The sequence below is a fragment of the Panicum virgatum genome, chromosome 3N (assembly GCF_016808335.1).
Source record: "Panicum virgatum strain AP13 chromosome 3N, P.virgatum_v5, whole genome shotgun sequence".
Lineage (NCBI taxonomy): Eukaryota > Viridiplantae > Streptophyta > Magnoliopsida > Poales > Poaceae > Panicum > Panicum virgatum.
In genome coordinates this window covers 57,307,875-57,331,577 of record NC_053147.1, presented here as the reverse complement: position 1 = coordinate 57,331,577, position 23,703 = coordinate 57,307,875, and the positions used below count along the sequence as shown (strand labels likewise).

At 43.7% G+C, this 23,703-nt stretch overlaps 1 long non-coding RNA gene across 2 annotated transcripts; it reads left to right on the top strand.

Moving 5' to 3' along the window:
- The first annotated feature begins 17,139 nt into the window (after positions 1-17,139).
- Positions 17,140-18,779, top strand: LOC120666284. 2 transcript variants are annotated; one of them, XR_005671644.1, is made up of 3 exons: positions 17,140-17,411; positions 17,787-18,042; positions 18,518-18,769. It is a non-coding gene; the product is annotated as an uncharacterized LOC120666284 (long non-coding RNA). The 2 variants fall into 2 exon arrangements; XR_005671643.1 differs by lacking the exon at positions 17,140-17,411 and having other exon boundaries at positions 17,424-18,042; positions 18,518-18,779.
- Positions 18,780-23,703: the final 4,924 nt, after the last annotated feature.

Below are 23,703 nucleotides of genomic sequence, written 5' to 3'. Positions count from 1 at the left end.
TTGATTTGAACCTCTGGGCCAACTGCTTAAGGAGCCTGGCCTAACCCTCCTGAGAGATGGATTACATGGTACAGCAGAGTAGCAAAAGCTTATATGCCCTTGTGGCAGGAATTGAACATAGCCGATGCACTTAGCTTATCATTATCACCCCTTGACAAAGATGAAATCCTTTTGAAAACCATAGGCTATTTTTGGTCTGATGCTCTGAACTATTTCCTCTTTGGGCACAGTCCCATGACCCCTACTCTGCTAGATGTCACCATGATCACTGGCCTAGACATTGGATCTCCTAATCCAGCTGCCCACAAAATGGCAGAAGTCCCCTTTAAACTCTCATCCAAGGCAAATTGCACAAACTGGGGCACTTACATGAACCAGCACATGAAAACAAGAGGTCCAGTGATTGAAAAGGAACACAGAGCCTTTTTAAATCTTTGGTTAGAACATTTCATCTTCTGTGGTCCTTCTTTAGCTCCGACTAAGAATTATCTTCCCTTGGCCTATCATCTGGCCCATGGCAACCGCACTGGCCTAGGCAAACTTTTTCTTTGAGAAACCTACAGATATATCCATCTGATGACATATAACTTGCTTAACCAAAAGAAACTAAGAACTGGAGGCCCTTGGTGGTTTATTCAGTTGTGGGCACAACTGTACTTTCAGTACCTGATTCCAAACTTCCAAGTCCTGACCAAGAATTCCTTTCCTGATGAGAGTGGCAAACCAATTAGATGTACTAGTTATGGCCAAGCTTTATCTAGCCTTTGAGAATCCTCTTTATTTCCCATTCACTGAATCTGAATCCTTTGAGAACCCAACTGCCTTTAGACTGGATAGTTTTGCAGATGACGACAGCACTCAGCATCTATATTCCCTGATGATTTGACCTGGTTTCCTCCCTGTTGGCATGAGCACTTCCAATAGAATTATCAAACCAGGTTATGAAACCTATCAGCCAGTCATAGCAGCTCGGCAATTTGGCTTAGGACAAGTCCCTCCCCACTTCCATATTAACCACTTGGTGGAGAGTAGAGCCGATCTGCCTGATGGTCTCACCAGCTCAAGATGCTACAGCATGTTTGACAACCTTCACATTCCAATACCAGCCGATCTGTTCTTCACTTCCTCATCAATCGACTTCTGCACCTGGTGGGGAATGTGGAAAACTCATGTTTTCAGAAAAGCTCTAGGTCCTCGACTGCAGCAAATTGATCCTGAATATGTAATCCCCGAGGAAGAGTTACTAAATCCGTGCACTTTATCCCTTCTGAGTCCTCTATCCTTTTCTCTTGGCTAATCCTCACTCACTTTGCTCTTACAGCGACAAGATGGTCTAGCACCTATGACCAGTAACAGGGAACCATTCCACTTTCTTCCAACTGCTCCTGATGTCCTCTTTTGCAAGGGATCACCATCAATGAAGAAAGTAATAATGGTTGTTCAGCCAGACTTACTCCAGTCGGCTTCCAAACGAAGACAAACTTCTGCAAGTGCTGCCCCGCGAATCCCAACTAAGAAAAGAAAGATGATCACGAGGCGAGTCATTAAGAAATCAGCACAAGCTTCCCCGAGTCCATCAGAGTCTAACACCAACCAGGTAACTTATTTTTCCGAAACCACTTCTTTATTGCGTACATATGCACTCTGGTTGACTGTAATTTTATTTCCAGGACGCAACTGAAGACATCCTTGACACTAGTAGCACAGTACAACACGAAATCATCGTTCATGAAGCTGACACTGGAGCAACTGAAACTTCCAATACTCTGACGGACGTGCATGACGAACAGACTGACATAGTCGAAGCCCCTGTTGTCACCTCCAATCCAACCGAATCGGCTACACCTGAACCAATCATCACTTCTCGTTCAGAACAGGTAACTTTTATGAGGACCAATTCTGAACTAGTTGATAGCTTCATAAATGCACCTTGCTCTAACTTCAGATATGTCCACAGGGCTTTGACATTTCAAGTTTGCTTTCCTTTGACCCGGCATCAATGGGTCTGTCTGCCCCTGGAGCAAAAACACCATCTTTGCAGCAATCGGCTAACTTGGCAAATCAACTTCATCTCATCAAGGATCTACTATGTGCTCTGATCACTGCTCTGGTTGATGATTCCAGCAAGATAAAAGAAATTCTCGAACAGATAGAATCCCAGCTTCCAGTATCACTTCGAGTCAAACTTTGGCCAGCCGGCCATCTTCCTTTCTTTCGTGTGGAGGTGAAGGCAGCACAACGGAGGATAGAACTGCGTCATTCTCAAATCCCTCTGAAAGCCGACATCACCCAGAAGTGCAAACTACTCAATCAAAAGAAGGCAACTCTGGATGCTAAAGCTGATATCTCCGAGAGCACAAGACGACTCAACCTCTTGGAAAAGGAACTGATGGAACTTGAAGAAAAGGTCCACAATACCCAAAGACTAATCCAAGAGGAGAAAGCTTCGATCGCAAACTCCAAGCAGAAAGCCCAAGAAATGATTGAACAAATACAGGCAGAGTTTGCAGAGATAAGCACTTTGAGTCGACAGATAATATCAGGCGATGACAAGAACAATGAAGAAATAATTGCAAGAGCTGACGCTGTACATGCAGAAGCCATCCATGCCATAGAAAGATTCCTGAACTAGTAGAACTATTCAGCAAACATTTGATGTTGCCTGTTAAACCTGAAACTTGTACTCATTTAAAACACCTTAAGTCGATGGTTAGACATCGGCTATCTTGCTTCTCATATGTATTTTACTAGCCAACTCAACGTGTTGGCCTTTCATTCATTTTTTTTGCCGGCCAACTTAACGTGTTGGCCTATCTCTTTCTCTTTTTTTTTACTAGCCAACTCAACGTGTTGGCCTTTCTCGGTACAGCCAGATGGATCTGATCGGCTCTTGTTACTCGCTTTCCCACATGCTCGGGAAATACTTCTTGAGGTGTTGTCCATTGACAGCAACAGGAAATTTGACGCCGTCCAATTCCTCGAGCATGTATGCATTCCTAGGCAAAACCTGATCAATCTTGTACGGCCCGTGCCAAGTTGGAGACCACTTACCATATTTTTTATCTTTAGTTCCCAATGGCAATACTGCCTCCCAAACCAAGTCTCCAACCTAGAAATTCTTTGGCTTGACCTTCTTGTTGTACGCACGAGCAACTTTAGCCTTGTTCTCCTTAATCTTCTCCAATGACCAAAGTCTTAGCTCTCTCAGATCCTCCACATTGTCATTCATCAAGGCTGCATATTGTTCAATTGTCAGATCGTTCTGGAACTCGACACGCCTTGATCCAGCCGTGATTTCCCATGGCAACATAGCGTCTTGGCCGTAGACTAAATGATACGGCAATGTCTTGGTGGACCCGTGACATGAAATACGATACGCCCACAAAGCTTCTGACAACACCTCATGCCAGCGCCTAGGATATTCATCAATCTTTCTCTTTATGAGCTTGATGAGGCTCTGGTTGGATGCTTCAGCCTGTCCATTAGCTTGGGCATAGTATGGAGATGATCTAATCAGCTTAATTCTCATATCATCGGCGAACTTCCTGAATTCCTCTGATATAAAGACCGATCCTCCATCGATTGTAATAGTTTGAGGAATCCCAAATCTGTGAATGATGTGCTCTTTGACAAAGCTGATCACATCTTTTGACGCTACTGACCTCATGGGAACTGCCTCTACCCACTTTGTGAAATAATCTGTAGCAGCTAAGACCCACTGGTGACCTTTGCTAGATGGTGGATTAATTTGGCCAATCATATCCATGGCCCAACCCCTGAACGGCCATGGCTTAATAATAGGATTCATTACTGAAGCCGGAACCATCTGAATCTTGCCGAATCTCTGACATGCCTGACACCCCTTTTAATATTTAAAACAATCCTCGAGCATAGTGGGCTAGTAATAACCCGATCGCCTAATCAGCCACTTCATCTTATGAGCCGATTGATGAGTACCACAGGTTCCCTCGTGAACCTCATGCAAGAGCCGATTTGACTCTGAAGGTCCCAGACATTTAAGCAGTAGTCCTTCCAAGGTCCTGTAGAATATGTCATCCCCTATCAGAACATACTTCATAGCCTTGAGTCTTATCCTCCTGGGTGCCCCTGAGCCGAATCCTTCGAGTAATTGAAGATATCGGCTCTCCAGTCTCCGGGTTCTAGAAACTGAACCTCTACGTCGACCCCGTTGGCCGTTTCCTTGTACCCAGAAGCCATCTGTGCCAAATCATTGGCTTCATTGTTCATAATCCTGCGTATCCAGTGGAAATTGATGTACCTGAATTGTGACATCAACTCATGGCACTGCATCCATATCGGAAAAAGAGCCTCGCTCTCACATCTATATTCCTCCGTGAGCTGAGAAATCACCAGCTTCGAATCTCCAAATATTTCCACCGCTTCTGCACCAGCTTCGAGGAGCAGTTCCATCCCTTTGCGAATGGCTTCATATTCCACCAAATTATTGGTGCATGGGGTTGTCATCCTAATGGAAAAGGAGTAAGTCACCCCTCGAGACGACACCAACAGAATTCCCACACCGCACCCATCATCACAAGCCGATCCGTCAAAAAACATAGCCCAAACACGAATAAATAGTGCAGCAATATCAGTGCTGATCCTGTCTGCAACAAGATCCGCTAGTGCCTGTCCTTTGACTACTTTTGCAGGTTGATAACGAATATCGAACTCTGACAATGGAAACATCCATTTTCCAAGCCGGCCTTTCAGGACAGGAGCCGATAGCATGTGCTTTATGACATCCGATTTGCATATGACAATTGTTTCCGCCGAGAGCAAAATATGACAAAGCTTTGTACATATAAAGAATAAGCAAAGGCAAAGCTTCTCGATTTCAGGATACATGGTCTCGGCGTCTAACATGCGCCTGCTGAGGTAGAAAACCACCCTCTCCTGGCCGTCGTGCTTCTGGATTAATACTGAAGCAATGGAAGTGTCACCCACGGATAGGTACACATAGAATGGCCTATCTTGCTGAGGAGGAACCAACACTGGAGGCTTTGATAAATATTATTTGATCTATCGAAAGCTTGCTGCTGTTCTGCCCCCCAGCGAAACTCATCATCGGATTTGATCTTCACTAAACCCATGAACGGTTCGATGCGCCCAGACAGATTAGAAATAAATCGTCTGACAAAGTTAATTTTACCAATGAGCTTTTGCAACTCCTTCTTCGTAGTAGGTGGCTTCATCATCTTCACAGGTTCTTGACTTTTCAGGCCGATCTCGATTCCCCGTTCATGCACCAGGAATCCCAAAAATTGACCGGCCGATACGCCAAAAGCGCACTTCTTTGGGTTCATTTTGAGCCCAAATTTCCGAGTTCTCTCCAAGACTTGACGCAGATCTTCTAGATGCCCCCCAGCTGATTTGGACTTGACTACAACATCATCAATATAAATTTCTACCAGTTTGCCGATGAGATCATGAAAAATGTAATTCATGGCACGCTGGTACATTGCACCGGCATTTTTCAATCCAAAGGTCATAACCAAGTACTCGAACAAGCCGACCGCACCTAAGACTCTGAACGCGGTCTTGTTCATGTCTTCTGAGGCCATGAAGATCTGGTTGTATCCGGCATTACCGTCCATAAAACTCATCATTTTGTGGCCCGCAGCTGCATTGATCAATGTCTCTGCAATAGGCATCGGGTATTCGTCCTTTAGTGTCGCTCTGTTGAGATCTCTAAAATCGACGCAGACACGCCATCGGCCATCCTTCTTTTGTACCGGTACCACACTAGAGATCCATTCTGCATACCGGCATGGCCTGATGAACCCAGCATCCAACATTTTCTCCACCCCTTTCTTGACTTCTTCTAGGACTTCGGCCTTCATCTGATGTGCTCGTTGCTGAAACGGCCGAAACCTTTCTTGAGCGGGAGCCGATGCTCGACGATGCTTCTGTCTAGACCGGGCATCTCAGTGTAGTCCCATGCGAAACAATCCCGGTACTCTTTCAGCAGTGCAATCATCTCCTCACGCAAGACCGGATCCAACTTTTTGCTGATAAATGTCGGCCGTGGCTTATCCCCAGGACCGATGTCAACCTCTTCCAAATCATCAGTTGACGTGAACCCGTATCTCAGCTTGACGTCGTCTGAAAAACCAGCTGCGAACGCAGGCGAGTCTTCGTTATCCACAAGATCAGCGGCAAACACAGGGAGATGACAAGAAAAATTATTTGGCCAACCGCATGGGCTGGCCGTTTCTATACTTCCATTATCATTCGAAACCAAATAGTCAATGAGTAGCCAACTGCCGGAGCAGGCCATCGTATGTACATGATGTAACAATTCCGACCCCAAATAGGATTTTTCTATTTTTTTGGGCCGGTCGCTGGGACCGGCCTCTCTAACTCTATTACACACCGTAGTATGCCAGGACGTGTTTACTCTGTGAGGCCAGTGGATAAGACCAGCCTCAGTCTGTTTTTTGTCGCCTCGATCCGATCACAGTCTTCCAGTGAAATTCCTGAGATCGGCTCTTGTCCTTCTGCGTCCCAGGCGTTCATATCTGCGAGCGAGACCTCGCTGGAATCATCTGCAGGGACCACTTCTACTTCATCGTCATCCCATTGGACAAGATACTGATGCATTGTGGAAGGGATACAACAGTTGGTGTGAATCCAATCTCTCCCAAGCAACACCGTGTATGTACTCTTGCTATTGACGATAAAGAATGAAGTTGGGATCGTCTTGTGGCCCACTGTCAACTCCATGTTAAGAACCTCCATTGCCTCTGATGGTTGCCCGTTGAAGTCATTGAGCGTCACGTTGGTCTTGATGAGGTCGGCAGAAGAACGCCCCAACCGGTGCAGCACTGAATATGGCATTAGGTTGACTGCAGCACCGGTGTCAACCAACATCCTGTTAACGGGTTTACCATTGATGAAGCCCTTGAGATACAGCCCCTTCAAATGTTTGTAGCTTTTTTCCTTTGGCTTCTCAAAGATGATCGGCTGGGGGCCAAGATCCAACTGTGCAATAGGCAAATCCTCCGGTTGGGGTGCCCGGAACTCTGATGGGAGCACGAACACCATGTTCACATCAGCCGATGACTTCTCATCGGCTTTTGCCTGCTTGGGGCGCCACTCTTTTCTTAGAGGGCGCCTTTCCACCCTTCGCGGGTGCCTGACCTGTTCTGCGAGATCCGGACGTGCCTTCCTCAGCACGTCAAGGTATCTTGCTTCTGCCTCTTCTAGATTGCACAAGCGCTGCACTCTGCGCTTCTGCGAGCGATTAAGCCCGTTAGGACACCACTGTGGGTGATGGTACCTGTCTTCTTGTTCTGGCTCGAAATCACCCTTGGTCGGCCGCTCAACATGTTCGTCGTGACGCACTTTGGGCCCCAAGCGCCGGAACAACGATGTCTCGCCTGACTGGCGTGTCCGAGGCCTGCACTCTAGACAATCATCTATAGTAGGCAATCGGCTCATGCCGGAATTCCAGCAGTACCTAAAGAACAGACAATGCCAGTGGTCGCGTATAGCCTGGCGCCTTGCCAGCGTCCTCCCTGTGCGGTACTCGTACTCCTCTTCTTCTGATTGATATCGGCGACGCAGCTTGTGCTAAAACTCATATTTTTCCAGAAGCCGATCAGAAGCTGGAAGCTGATTACGGATGTGACGCACTTGCTCTTCAGTAATATGCTGTCGCCCTGGCTTATTTTGATCCTGGGGCCGTTTGCCAGAAACGGCCTCTCTCCTTTGCTCGTCACGACGGCGTACAGGCCCCCCTTAAGCGAAAATGGCCTCTCATGCCATATTTCACTATAATATTTTGGCGATTGATGACACACACAACACTTGGACTAATGTGATTGTTAAGATGACTATTCTCAGGCTTTTAGGTTCAAGTGATGACAAAAGAGAATAGAGGCGTAGCAAGGCCCGAAGGGCCATCCCTACAGGGGAGCCGCCCCTCGCGGGTCTCAGGGCAGCGCCCTGAAAGCTCTTCGGTCCAAGGGACAAGAATTGAGGCATTTTGCTATCATCGGTTAAACCGACGTAGGGCAAAATGAACTCACCGGTGCAATCACAGAGAAGGTCTGCGGGCTAGGGTTTTACACCGGATGAACCGACGCTACAGAAGTTATATACGTCGGTGCATTGGCAGATGAAGACCGAGGAAAATACCTACACCGGTTGAACCGACGATGCATCGGTCAATTGCATCGGTTCAGTTGTCCAGAGAGGTGGTTTTTGGAGGAACGTGAAGAAGTTACACTCACCGGTTAAACCGACGCTAATATTACATACACCGGTTGATTACATCGGTTAAACCGGCGATACACCGGTTGATTGCTAACGACTAGTTTTTCAATTAGCAGTTTACATACACCGGTTGAACCGATGATGGCTTTTGGGGTACGTCGGATTAACCGGTGTTACGCAGTTTTCTGGCAGCTTTTCTCCAACGGCTATATTTGCTTATGCTGCCTATATATACCCCCAAGGCCGAGTCATTTGAGGGAGCTGGAGTTCAAGGAAGTAAACAACAGCTAAAGATCATCTCCAACCACCATAGAGCTTCATTGTAAATCATATAGGCTTAAGCACACTTGTGAGAGTGCTTAGTGCTTGTAATAGGGATTAGTTCTTGCGAGAGCTCCCTTGAAGAGAAGTCTTGCTGCGGCAAGCAACTTGTGATCCGTCGTGTGACCCTCCGTCTTGGTGTGGAGTGGCAATGACACTTTGTGCGGGGGAAGAGGAGGCCCCCTCCTTGGTGGAGAAGCTCCGTAGTGGATTACGGCCGGGTGACCGAGAGAGACGGTGGCGGTGCACGAGACTCGGTGTCTTAGGGGCACTTGCCTTTGCTTGCCGGCATCGCCTTGGTGGCGTAGTGCAAGACGGTGATCGGAAGAGCCTCGGTGTCCCGTGGACGTAGGCGTTTGTGCCGAACCACGTTACATGACCGTGTCTACTCGGAAGTTTGCATCCCTCTTGCACTTACCTCTTTACTTACCGCATTACGTTTCCGCATTTACTCTATCTTGCGCACCTTTACTTTCCTAGTTAGTTTGATTAGGATTGGCTAGGTTGCAAGTCTTTTAGGGGTAAGTAGAGAGTAGTATAGATAAACCTTAGTCATAACTAGCATGTATAGGACGTGTTATGTTTATCTTATGCAAGTAGTTTGAGCCCTAGGTTAAAAAGCGATTAGCGACCCTATTCACCCCCTCCCCCTCTAGGGTCGGATACCCCGGTGATCCTTACACCCGCCATGTTGATCTGGAATGAAAAATTCTGGCTCGTAGGAGTGAAGTCTGACAACTCTACCACGTTGGCTTGTGGGAAGGGCTTCGTGTCGACCTTCATCGTATGTTGAGCCAGGATTAATCGACCTTGCTCGATAGCCGATTGAATCTGACGACGCAGCTCTTTGCATTCACCCGTGGCATGAGTGAACGAATGATGCCATTTACAGTATAGCCTCCCCTGCAACTCTTGTGCGGTTGGCAGCTTGTGATTCTCAGGGAGCTTTAGCTGTTTTTCTTTGAGCAGCAGATCAAATATCTGCTCTGCTTTGTCTACGTCGAAGTCGAAGCCCTTCACAAGCCCCTGCTGTTTGATCCATTTGCACGGGACGGGGTTTGCCCCCCGAGTCCACTCTACCACGGCCACTTCTTGTTCCACGCCGGAGTCATCAGATTCATCCGCTTGGGCCATGTTCACATGGCACTTGAACTTGTCCTGGTACAGCTCAGGATGGTAAAGCTCATACGTGGTAAGCTTTTGCACTAGGTGCGCCAGAGATGCGAACTCCAACTAGAAAGCCATATCCTTGATTGGCTTAGCGAGTCCCAGAACTGCCAGATCGACTGCCTCCTTCTCCGTAATGCGTGATGAGTAGCATCGATTCTTGACCTCTCTGAAGCGCTGTATGTATTCCGACACAGTCTCTCCTCGCTTCTGCCTGACTTGGGCAAGGTCGGCAATCCCAGCTTCAGTAGCCTCTGAGTGATACTGGATATGGAACTGATCTTCCAACTGCCTCCAAGTTCGAATCGAGTCTAGAGCCAATGACGCGTACCATCCAAAAGCTGGGCCTGTAAGAGATTGGCCGAAGAAACGGACCCTCAGCGGATCCGATACTGAGATCATCCCAAGCTGCGTTAAGTATCGGCTCATATGCTCAATGGAGCTGGCTTCTTCTGACCCGTTGAACTTGGTGAACTCAGGGAGCCGATACTTTGGTGGCAATGGGATCAAGTCGTAGTCACTTGGATACGGCTTGGAATAGCCGATCGCTTTTCTCTTGGGCAGGATGCCAAACTGGTCTCTCAGTATTGCACTGACCTGCTCCACACTAAGAACTCCTGGGGCCGATGGCTCAGCACTCGGCCCGGTAGCGTACTTTGCCAGCCACGCTTATTTCTCCGCATCTGCTCCAGAAGCTCATGGGTTTACCAGCTGCACCGAGCATGTTGGATTGACGCTGTCAGGGATGTATGCGCACGTGTAGCCGTACGGGATCTCCTTGGGTGGCTCGGTCAGGAACTGGCCTTCTCCAGGATCACCGCCGATCTTGTGAACGACATAGATCGGCGAATTCTGTTGTCCTGCTGCCGCGAGCGAGAAGGACACTGGCGGCCTAGATTGCAGTGCAGCTTCCCCCTTGTGGCTCCCCAGGACTGGTCCCGACGGGGAGTACTGGTTCTTGATCACCTCCCGGACAACGCGATGTGCCACGCGCCCAAGTTCGTTCACCAGGCTTTCTGAGTGTCGATGAAGCGTATGAGCCACCATATAGTTCATCTCCTGGCGTAGGGCCCTGGTGCGCTCCTCTGATGGCACGGACAGATCAACATTGTCGAGAGCACCTTCTGGTGAGAACCCCTTCCACCTGATGCCATGGTTGCGGGTCCTCTCGAAGGAGCCGATGAGATCGGCTTCAAACTGAGCTTTGACCTCATCATATTTTAGCTTGTGTTTTGTAGTCAGCTCTTCATACGTGACAGGTTTGGTGACCGGCGGAACCGGTACTTGGTCCTGTGCTCCTGTCATCTCTGCGGTGGGCGTTGTTGCTGATGAGGGTCCCACCAGGCGTGCCAGAATGTGTTGTCAGTTGAAACCCACCGGCGAGTAGCGACAGGCAACACGAAGAGACGGGAGGTTGCCGGGGTGCTAGCAGGCACTGCTCCCTCGTCGACGGCCCGCAATTCCGTCACGCGCCCAGAGATTCCGGAGAATGTCGGGCATGCCACCTGACCTATACCCGATCAGGAAGGTGTGAACGTGCTTGCAGCGATTTGCCTGCATACACAAACACGTGGAAACGTAAGTCTGAACCGTGGTCGGCTCCCTGGGATGACTCTTGCATCGGCTTTAAAGAGCCGATCGAGTCCCAGTGTCAGATTGGATCTGCATCTATCCGAATATTGATAAATAAAGCAAATAAGTGTAAAGCTGCTTCAATTAAATCTAATTAATCTAATCCACGACGATAAAAGCTTCACTGCTAGATCGGAACATCCTACGCGTGATTGGGCCTAATGAACGTAATAAATAACTAAACCATAACAAAAAACAGAGGACTAAGAACTAGCAAGAGCCGATTCCCGGATCAATTCCCTATTAAGACTATGGCAAAGCATCTAACACGACACCGGATCATCCAATCCGTTTGCAGGGCCTAACCTAGCAGATATTACGCCAACTCTTAAGAATAAGAGCAAACTATAACAAATTAGATCTATTAGATGGAAAAGAAGCAGGGTGTTGTCTCTGTGCAACTAATTCTACGCAACAAAAATTAGCATAAGATAGAAACGTGAATGCACAGGAACAACATGATATTCGTAGATGATAAGCAACAAAGCTCGATAAATCTACTAAAAGCCATGCTACGAACATCAGGATAACTAGCATTACTCGCCATCAAAAACGCTTCAGTACGAGTAATACCAAGGTAAAAGCAAGAACAACGCTGCCCTGATCGCAAGAAGCGATCAGGGCAGCATGGCGCTTACTTGGATGAAACCCTAGAATTAGGGGTGGCGATGCGCCGAGAGTTGTTATTTGCGAGACGTGATGACGTTCTTTTTTTTCATGAATAACATAGGGTACATATTTATATTCCTGAGACTTGGGAAACAATCTAATTCTATCTTGTCCCGATCGGACTCTATCTCTAATCTTGAACTAAATCTAAAGATACACGGCCCATGTGGCCTAAATGCTCACGCAGGAGCCGATTTACAAGCCTTCTTAAATCTTCTGCTTTAATCCCAATTTGCTTTCGACCCATAAATTAACCCTGTTATCGCCATAAATTAACCCTGTTAATTTATGGCGATAACAGAAGGTTATCTCAGTTCTACATGAAAATATAATATTTACTACTCGTCACCTTGAGACTTGGGAAATCTCAAAGAGTTTACTATGGACATAAGCGAGTGGAAGCTTTATAAGTAAACACTAAGCCCTAATGAATTTCCATGACAAAATTTTTAGGGTTGCTATAAGGATATTGTTTACCCTGTTGCCAACTAAGCTACCATGATTTTTTGAAACTATTTATGTACCAGTTGTTTTGCTCTCGAAACTATCATGGTTTTCTGAGATTATTCACTCCTCATTAGATTCTATTGAAGTTTGAGGAGAAGAAATATACTATGCCAATAATTCGAGGAGGTAAAACACACTTTGCCTACTGAACTTTCATTTCACCCGTTTCAAAAGTGAAAGGGCTGAAATCAGTCTTCATTGGTTGATAAAATCTACTCTAGCTCCTTCAACTATTAGTAGAGTCAGATTGTCTTCCTCCAACTTGTACAAGCAGTTTTCATCCCTGAACTTGTATACAAGTTAAACTACCTCCCTACCGCGCTAAATGTGGTTATATGGAAAAAACGAGGCAAAGAAAGAAAGAAAACTGTAATACCTAACTGGCTTTCAATAGACCGATGAACATGTGAGGGTGTTAAATTCCAAGGGTGGATGAATCCACCTGGTTCCAACTCCGCGAGCACGAGCGATAAAGCGATTGGGCAGCAAAATGGATGACAGGTAGCAGACAGGCGCACACATAGTTGAATGCTGCCGAATCAATGTGTACCAACGACGAAAAACACATGAAGGATGGCAGGAAGACGAAGGGAAAGCCGGAAAGTAAACCGTACGTACGCTGCCAACCAACATTGATCTGACAACTAACTGCAGAAGCATCACAAATCTTTGGAGCCACATGGTCCACGACAGTGACACCATATTATGTCTAGACTGAAAACTGACAAAATTAAGAATTTTCCACTGATATTAGGTCATTTTCCTCTCCAGATCAACGAAATTAAGCCGGCAAATTAAGTAAGCCTTGACAAAATCGTACATATAGATTGCCGTCCATTACAAAAAGTAGAGGAAAAATCGATGGCTCCTTGTGGCCCTGACATAAAGGAGTACATATAAAATTTTCTATATATTCCTTTTGGTATGATAATATTTTTATCATAATAAGTTGTAAACACTACAAGAAATGTGGTGATCTATGATGAAAATTTTATGATATTTTAATAGAGCGTCACAATTGCACACAATCTATGACGAATTTGAATGTATGGACCCTAGGCCCAGAACTTTACGACGTTTTATTAAATTCGTCATAATTGAGTCCACAAAATATGACGTTTTATTGAATTCGTCATAACTGAGCCCACAAAACATGACGTTTTAACATTAATGTCATAAAAATCGTCATAGCTATTTTAACTATATGTTTTGACATTTTTCATTTTCAATTCAAGTTTTTGCTTCTCTTATTTGATACTTATGTGGCAGCCTAGTCAGCACACATGAAAAGGAAACTAAAAGCCTTAAACCAAATTTCAACATTCTACTAAGTCCTATTCTGCTCCCTATCCTTGTTAAAAAAAAACTGGAAACAGGGAATCGAACCTTCATCTCTGGCTTTGGAGAAGAGAGCAAATACCACGACACCACTTCTACATTTATGTTGTAGAGTAGTGTTGTAATTATACATATGGCTGGCACAGTTGGTGAATAAATTTGGAAAGTAACGGTACCAGCCGCGCCACCAGGATTCGAACCAGCGTCTTGAGGTTCCAAAAGGAAAGTGTTACCAGTATGCTGCGCCTCTGTTTGTGACAAAATGAGGTATTATTCCATTTTATCTAATCACTAAGAAAATAGATCTGCTAAGAAAAAAAACGGGTAGTGTGCGCAGTTGGGGGTTCGAACATGGCTTGTTGGGTTCTCCAAGCTCGGGCCTTTCCAGTACACCATGCGTCTGTTAAGTTTTGTTTAGTAAAGGGTAATTTTTATACTTTCTCTAATGCTTGCTGGATTGAGATGAAAAACACATGAATAGTTCATCTTTCTCTTTTTAATTTGGATTTCAAAGTTACAGATGGTTTTTCTCCCTCAGAATAACTCCAAATTTGATAGGATTTTTTTTTGTTTTTTTCTAAAATTATTATATTTCATTTAGTGGCATTTTTTTAGTTATTTACTATATTCTATCGGATCTTTTTCCTAAGGCTTGTTTTCTCCACAAAATAGAAAATAGAGTAAACATTTTTTTTGCACAAGTGCTAATGTAAATCGACAAATGCTAATAGGAGAGTGAAGGTAAGATTGTGCCCAAAGTTGATGTATATGTGAGCAAGAAAATACTGTAGGATGTATAAATCTCAAAGTTTGAGTTGAGTTGTATGAAACAATGTGAGGAGTCTATCCATTCTATGAACAATATATACTTCAATCTTCATGAAATCTTTTGAAATTTTAATGTTAAGCTTATAAACGCATAAACTAATTCTATGCCAATTTATATAATTTTCAAAAAGGTTTTAAATATTATTATCATTATTTTATAATAAGGTTTTGAGTAGAAATTTGAACTATCCCTAACAAACATTTCAAATTTTCATCTATTTTTATGATATGAGCTATAATTGAACAACCATACTTAAAATTTATTTTTAGGAATTTTCTAAATAGTATTTGAAATAGAAGTATTTCAAATTGTAATTATTTTCTATAAACATGCAGAAAATCATTTAAATTATTAAAAATAGTAAATGAGCTCAAAATTTTTTTAAACTTCTACAAAACAACTTATATGTAGTCTATTATATATAAAAAATATATTGGTACATACAAGATAAATATTCTTACTTGTTACTTCACAATGGTGCAATAAAATGATAAAGGAAAAAGAAAATTATTAATTAAACCTGGCCCAGTTCAGCCCAAGTGGCCCAATTGATTTTGACCGTCCATTCCCGATCCAACAGCTGGGATCGCTCCTCCATGGTATAAATTAAGCAGAAACCCTAGCTCTACAGGCCACACTCCACACTCACATCCCCTCCTGCCTCCTCTCTTGCAGCGTTCTCCCTCACTACAAGAAAACCAACTTTCTATGACGATAACCCTCATGACGGGTCATTTTGTCATTTTCAAAAGTGATAATAACATGTATTACAAATTTGACAAGTCTCAAACATAGTTTCTTAAACTATGTGAGTGAATCTAGGATTAATGACCAATGTATACTACCACTTTCTCAAATGAAAAAAATGATCTAAATAAAGATTGTAGATCTTGATGGGTTATGAAACTTTGGTATTCACGACTTTTTCGGCTCAAATCATTTAGTGATCCAAAATCTTGCTTTTAGCTATCAATTTTTGAAATTCAAAATTTGGATTATTCAAACTTTGTCACATGGATTAATGTCCTAAATAAAGTTTATAGATCTTGATGAGTTCTACAACTTTGGTATTCATGACTTTTTCATTTGAAATCATTTATTACCCTAAAAAATCTATTTGAATTCCTAAGACTACTAATACTATCACTAACATGATGGACCCAAGGCGCCAGGACAAAAAATTGGCCATGGCAGGCTCTGCCACCGACATAGCGGACCCACCGCGCCGGACCAAAAATTGGCAGCTACACCTCCCGCTCTCCCGCGCTGATTCTCTCACCGACAAATGGAACCCACCACGCCTCCCGCTCAAGATGTGCGAAATTCCCCTCGTGCGCGCGGCCGCTGCCTGCCTTATCCTCTTGGTCAGTCAGGCAAAGGGGAAAAATCCCCGCAGGCCGCAGACCAGGGCCTCCTCCTCCCTCCCCTCAACGTAGCGTCGCCACTCATCCCGCCGCCACACCAACGCTAGAGGTCGGAGCCGCGTATCACACCGCCACACCTCCACCGGTGGCTGGAATCCGCCCATCCCACCACCACATCAACGCCGGAGGTCGGAGCTGCCCATCCTTGACTCCCTCCGCTGGTTGACCTTCGCGGCTCCGCACAAGGCGCCTTCTCCAAAGTTCAACACATCCGATCTGATCTGAAGTAAGTCTAACCTTCTATGTCCGAATCCACCACTACTTCCATTGCCGTTACTGATCTGTTAGTTCTTTCTTCAACTTCTTTACAGAAACTGAATCTAGTTTCTGCTCTTTCTGCGTTTCATTTGCGCCGGCCGGGCTAAGCGCCGCCGGTCCCATCCGCACCGGCCGGGGCCGCGGGGCGGCGCTGCAAGATCTCATTCGCGCCGGAGGGGCAGATCGAGATGCGGATGGTCCGGAGGCGAGATGCGCTGTTGCAGGTCCAGAAGCTCCCCTTTCCCTCTCCTTCCTCTCAGTTTGTTATTACCACTAAGAAGAAGCCGGTGTTGCAGGTCCACGAGTGGCAGGCCATCACGTTCCTGTGACTTGCCTATTACTGCAGTGGCACGATTTGAGGCAACTTCCTCAGGGGAATATTTTAGGTTCCTTCTCCAGCTGTAGATTGCTCTATTTCTTGTTTCTTCAGTTCTTGCATGTTAGCACCAGGACTTCAGTTATGAGAAGTGTCCCTTTCACTCTACATTAAGCAATCATTGGCGTGTGCTGTCTTAGCTTCTCGGTGGAATTCTTACATTGACTATTGTCGCCCAAATTATGTATTCCCTGATACGTAAGTTAGTTTTTCTTGCTGGTTAGTTTTTCTTGCAAGCAAGTATTCAGTTGAAATCTGCTATGCCCATAAGCTCAGTAGGACATGCATGTACATAACCTGTTTGATTTAATCCCTCAATGCTCAACAACTATTTACATGTGCCTACATAAATTGTCTCCGTTTCTAGTGCTGCATGCTTAGAATATTTTACCTGCCATTTGTGTCATGCATTTAAATATTCACTAGTTCCCTTCTAGAGTGAACTGCAGTCCATGTTTGTTCTGATATGTGCTAGTCTGCTATGTAATTTGAGTTAGCTCTGAACTTATGATATTTTCACTAAAGCATCTGATATGTGCTAGTCTACTTATCTCTAACTAGCTAACTCTGCTTGCCTGTTTTATTCTTCTGTGCAGTTCAGAATCGTTGGTCTAGCAGCAGCTAGGTGCCTAGGTAACAGCAGCTTGCACAGGTATAGTGAATGTGCCATCTGTGAGATATATGGTGAAATAATCTCATAGTGAATGCCATATCTTTGTGATACATTTAAGGGACCTGTGTATAGTGAATGCATGTGTGAACTCCATGTTCCTGCAACTCTGCAAGTATCTATGATGAAAAACAATTTATGGTTTGATTTGATCCATATGCTGTTTGTGCTTTGCACCTCTACATAATTGAAGCATCATATACAAAGGTTCGAGATAGCATTTCATGTTTTCAATGACTACTGTATGTGCTGTATACTCTTCTGTCCAATGCGATGCATGCATGACTTGAATGGAATTAAATTTCATAGCAGCCAGAGTACTATATGTGCTGATGCATAATTTTATTTTGATTGCAGGTTATTATTGGATGCAAGCTAAAAAAGAATGTAACTAGCTATTTTCATGTGCTAAGATTGTAACATGAGATTTTGTATCTAATATGCTATAATTCTGATATGGCTCAATATTCTCTAGCTTCTAGCAAGAGGAAGTTATACATCTGACTACTCATTGCTGATGTACTAATCTCTGACTCTGATCTTTCTTTACTTTTGGTGCGCAGGTGCTGTTGCTGGTGGAACCGAATCCTACATCCTGGGGCTGCAACATCCCGTAAGTGATGCATTGCCTTTTCCAATATACCATGCTTATGTTATCTTATACAATGTATCATGCTTGTTTACTTATTTGTCAAAGTAACATGATCTGGTAAAAGTAACTTTCTTCATGTAAAGTTATTACTGTAACCTGTTCAAATTTGAGTCTACATTAAATTGCTTGTTTTTAATTTAATGATTATCTTCTCCAGGCTATTCTGTTGGTCATGTGTCAAACTGTTGGGTCTCTAGTTGTAGCTATTCTAGTGCTTTCTATTTACATGTTTAGAATAAATTACTAGAACTCGTTTTCTATGGCGAGTATTGAAAAACTATACTGGAAATAATTCCATTTTGCACTTGTGCTAGTACTCTGGCATGCATTTGAGATGTTACCAGGATGCTTGTTTCATGTTGCCTGACAACTAGCTCACTTTTGATCTACTCATCTTTGTACCGTGACTCTAATCTTTTTGAGTTTTGCTGTGCAGGTGCAATGGTGTTCTGTTAGCTTTTGGTAGAACTTCAAATCAAACTTTGCTGCTGCTGGTTCATATTCTTGATGAAATCCACCTTTTGTTGTTTCTGGTTAACTATGTGGTCTTGGAATGTTACTATTAGTTTTCATAGATGGAAATGTATGTGATGGAAATATTATTCATGTCAATTTCGGCCTGAATGGGTTGTGTATAAAGCTAAATCTGAATAACTAATAATTAATTTTGGGCTGAAATTAGGCCCAACTTAGGGCCCCACTCTGAATTGGGCCCATCCATTCATGGCCTGTGCTGCTGATGTCACCTGCCACGTCGCTTACCATGTCAGTTGCCACGTCGCTTGCCACGTCAATCGCCACGTCACCTGCCATATCAGCACTACTTTCCATGTCAGCCGCCATGTCATCGTCCACGTCAATTTACACGTCATCATTGTCATCCACGTCATCACCATATCAGCATCCACATCATCCTCCATGTCATCACTGTGTGACATGACAATAGAATCTGTGACGAAAATTATATTGTTCGTGACGTTAATTTTCGTCATAGAAAATGGGCTTGGGTTGGGCTTCAGGGGCCCGGAGACATTCCATGATGATTTTAAAATGTCATGGATCAAGCAATCTATGACGAAAATTTAAGAAACGTCACGAGGTGTGATCTGTGACGCTCAATACATGACGTTATTTGAGATCGTCATAGATACTGTTTTATGACAGTTTTCAGTGATATGTGACGAAATTTAATCGTTATGGTCACCAGATTTTTTGTAGTGATATTAGATGTTTAGGTGTTTGGGGTGACACCTAAAATGAGAAAGAAGCGGATTAGATTAAAGACCCTACTTTAGCAGCATTAGGGCCCTACTTATGTCCGTCGCCCCTACATTCCCATATGGGACACGGAAATTATTGTGAACCCTTAGGGGAAATATATTTCATTGTTAGTACACAGCCGTCGAAATGATGTCATTTCATTCGCATGCCTTCGCGGTGAAATAAAGTTTTTAAGTTCATAATAAGAAAAAATGAGAAAACTATTCTAACTAAATAAGTCCATATTTTTCCAGTAAACTACTACCCAAGTCTAGATTTGAGGATTAAACTATGGAAATAGTTCAGCTTTGACCATCCTTCGGTTTTGCCAGGTTCAGTACGTACTTGGGGCCGAATAAAATAAACCCACTGGTGAAAATATTGTGAAGTATTAAGAAAATATATTTCATTGTCAGCACACAACCACCAAAATGACTTTGCTCGCATGCCTTTACCATGAAATAAGTTTTCTATGTTCTTAGAAAAAATTGAAAAAAAACTATTCTAACTTAACCTAACCAAGGAAGAAATATATATTTTACCACTAAACTACTGCCAGAGTTCGGATTTGACCATCAAAATACGAAACCAGGTATCTCCGCTCTTCGAACTATCAAAACCATTCAATGCTTCGAACTAAGGCATAGGACTTTGGCAACGAAGATAATTTCAAATGCTTCACCTTTGTACTACATAGATAATTTCTGTGATACTCTACTACCGAAGAGCAAAGATAAACATAATCTTTATTAGAAAATGCACATTTATGGAATTAAGTAGTAGTAGTAGTAATACTTTTATTTTAAATGTGAGAAGGAAACATTTCGGTGTAAAAGTAAAATTTTCACACCTGGGCCACTCATATTATCTTTTCTATTAAATTGCAGGCCCATGCGCTGCACAGGGTTTTGTATTGTTGAATTATGAGCACTCCTCACTTCCAGCTTGCATCGGTTCAAAAGCCTGATGTCAGTTTTTTTATTTGTAATGACTGGATTTTGTTAACTCTATACGAATATACCGGAAATATATCTAAATCAAACACTGGACTTATTGTGAACACGGGTTACAATACAATGATATAATATTAGTTCTTTAACTTATATTAAATCATTTCAACAATCAGATGTGCTGATTTTGTTAACAATAATTAGAAAACGAGGAGCATGCATCTGTGATTCACATCTGAAGTCTGCCATTTTAGATCGGGCGATGGAGTAATCCAACTCAGCCGGATTGACAACCACGTGCACCAGATTTCGATCTGATGCTGAATGATCCTACATTTATTTGCTTTTCTTTTTCCTTTTACGTATATACTATCATTAACGAAATCTCCGAGCAGCACCGACAGTACTTCTAGTAGTCCTTAATACAATTTATTTTAGAAAAGATCCAAATATTAATAAGTACTCCCTCCGTTGTGGAGATAATAGATGTTTTGGGCATCAAAACTGTCACCAATACAATACTTTGACTATAAATTAATAATAGTACATATATTCGAAACATATGAAATGTGTAATCTTTTGAAACTACTACTGAAGAAGAATCCAGCCATGTAATTTTCAAAATGTGAAATGAAATATTTGAAGTGACATTAATGATCAAAGCAAAAATATATTGACTAAACGCAAAACCAAAATGTCTAGTATTTTGAAATTGGAGGGAGTACTACTGCTCAAATGGCTAAAGGTAGTCGTTCCGAACAAAATGATCCTATAACACAAAATAAACTATGCAGGTTTGTCCGAACCACAACTAATTGCGGCTAGATGGAGTTCGTGTGATACTGGTGTATGTCTATATGATTGGAATACAGCACAGTTCCATAGTTTTATTTTGATATAATCTGTTACTCCGGAAATTTGTTATCAGCGTACAGTATTTTATATTTTTTTATGTATATCAGGACATGACACACATGTTGTCCATCGAGTTGCTCCGTTCCATTTGTCACTCGTTCAACTTCACATCTAGTATTGATTGCAGATACATGGTTCTAATCAAATTCAAAATCATCTTTTAAGTTGAAAAGATCTAGATGTTGCCTAGAGAGGAGGGGGTAAATAGGCTAAAACCTAAAAAATCAACACTCAAAAAAATTGTCAGCCCACAAGCCGGAAAGTCTGGCTAGGGTACCCGAACAGTCCGGCCTATACCGGACAATCCAATCTTTTAATACACAAAATGCACAAGTATTGATTGTAGCTTATGTCCTTAGCTTCGTAGGTGTGGTATGGGTGTAATGATGTTGGTTCTTGGCTCACAAAGCACCAGAACCACCTGCACGGCAAACTCACCCACACGAGCGGAAACGCAAGCTAGAGAGGCAAGGATAGTGAATTAAATGCAACATAAACAAGCACACGTGAGAGCACAAAGCTCAGCATAAGGGAGACACAAGACTTATCCTGAGGTGTGGTCAAACCACTAAGGTGCCCCTACTTCCTCGTTGTTGAGGGGCCCACCAAGAGCCGGGTCTCTTTCAACCCTTATCCTCTTTTCACCAACCACCAAGGATCCAAAGTGAAGGATCTCACTAAAAATTCCCACCACAAGCAATCAAGGGTAATACAAACTTCTGGGTGCGCCCACAACATTGGGCCTTACAACATGAGCTATTGAGGACTAATATGGTTGTTTGAGTAATTGTCTTAGCCTCAGGGATGCAAGACATTGACGCGGAGAATAAACACCTCAAAGGAGTGATCAAGAGCACAAGAGAAGACCCAAGACATTCATGGAAGAGTGCTCCGAGCCCCTTGTTCATGCCGGTCAGCCAGCTAGAAGTTTTCGAGGACGAGATCGTCAAGGCTCACCGAACCGTCCAGTGAACACATAGGACCAAGTAGGCCGAGGGGACTCTAGAGCCAAGTTGTACTCACCGGAGCGTCCGATGAGTGTTGAATACAAAGATGAAGGAAGGCTGGAGGCTGATGTATTCTACACACCAAACCGTAATATGATGAACACCGGACCATCCTGTGAAGCATCACCGGACCGTCTGGTGCATCACTAGATCAAGTAGACCGAGAAGCCAACACTTGCTTAAATATTCAAGGCCGGTGCACTTCAATGCACCGGACCGTCCGGTGTGTACTATCACCTGACGGTCCGATGTTTCAACGGCTATATTTCAACGGTCAAGTCTAACGGTCGACTGGAAGGTTTAAAATGCACCGGACCGTCTGGTGTGCTATCACCAGACCGTCCAGTGAGTATGTAGATTTCAGCTGCTTCCTCCCAATGGCTAGTTTTTGGGCTTGGCCTATTTATACCCCCATGGCTAGCTTCTACAATATGTTTGGAGACCTTAGACTTCACTCTAGTGTTGATACACATTCCATAAAGGCTATAAGTCATCATAGTGCTTAGTTCAACATCTTTGCATAGGCTAGCACTTGCAAGTGTGATCCTTAGGATATAGAGCTTTTCTCACTTTGTTGCGACCAAGTTATTCTAGTTGCAAATTAGCGAGACCTGCGTGTCTCAAGAGAAACCATGCTTGTAGTCTTGAAAGACTTTCTAACATGTGGAGTGGTTGCCACCTTGTGTGAGGGAGGGCTGATCTTAGTGATTTGGCCGAAGCTCACCTTAGTGGAGATGGACCGGGGAGCATCTGGTGAGAGGCCCTTGCGAGGGCTATCACGGAGTTACCCGGCCGGGAGGCTTGATCCTTGCGCAGACCAACCTTGGCCTAGCTCTTGCGCGAGCTACAGTTCCTAGTCCTTGCATGAACTAGGTTGCCTTGATCCTTGCTGGGGTCAAGTGCACAAGGCTCTTGCGAGAGGATTCAACAATGTGGAATAGTGGGAAGGTTGTTGCCTTCCCGATACCACGGGATAAATTAACCGCGTCATCATCTACATCCGGGAGTTTGCTTCTCCAATCCTCTCTCTACCTTACGCATTTAAACTTCTGTATTTAGATACTTGCAATTATGTGCTTACATTTCTAGAATAGAAATATTCTAGGATTGGATTTTAGGTTGCAAGTCTTTTTTTACGGTAGAGTTAGAAACATGTAGCAAAACCATAGGGCACATCTAGATAGATTACTGCATAGGTTTTATTAAGTGAAAATAGAGAGCTAAAGTTTTTACTATCCCTAATTCACCTGACATCGTTCCTTTCAACTAGCAAATGTGCCGCCTATAAAACAATTTGTCTACAGAGTTCAAAGCGAAGATAGTGCTCATCTACACTCTCACGAAGTCAAAGATCACACCCAACACAAAGAATTTGAACTAGAGGCTCTGATTCTCACAAAGAGATGGTTGAGGAGTTTAAAGAGTAGTGTTAAGGCTTTCGGAAATGTATGAAAGTGTAAAAGAGCAGCAACACACCCAAGGAGGGGTGT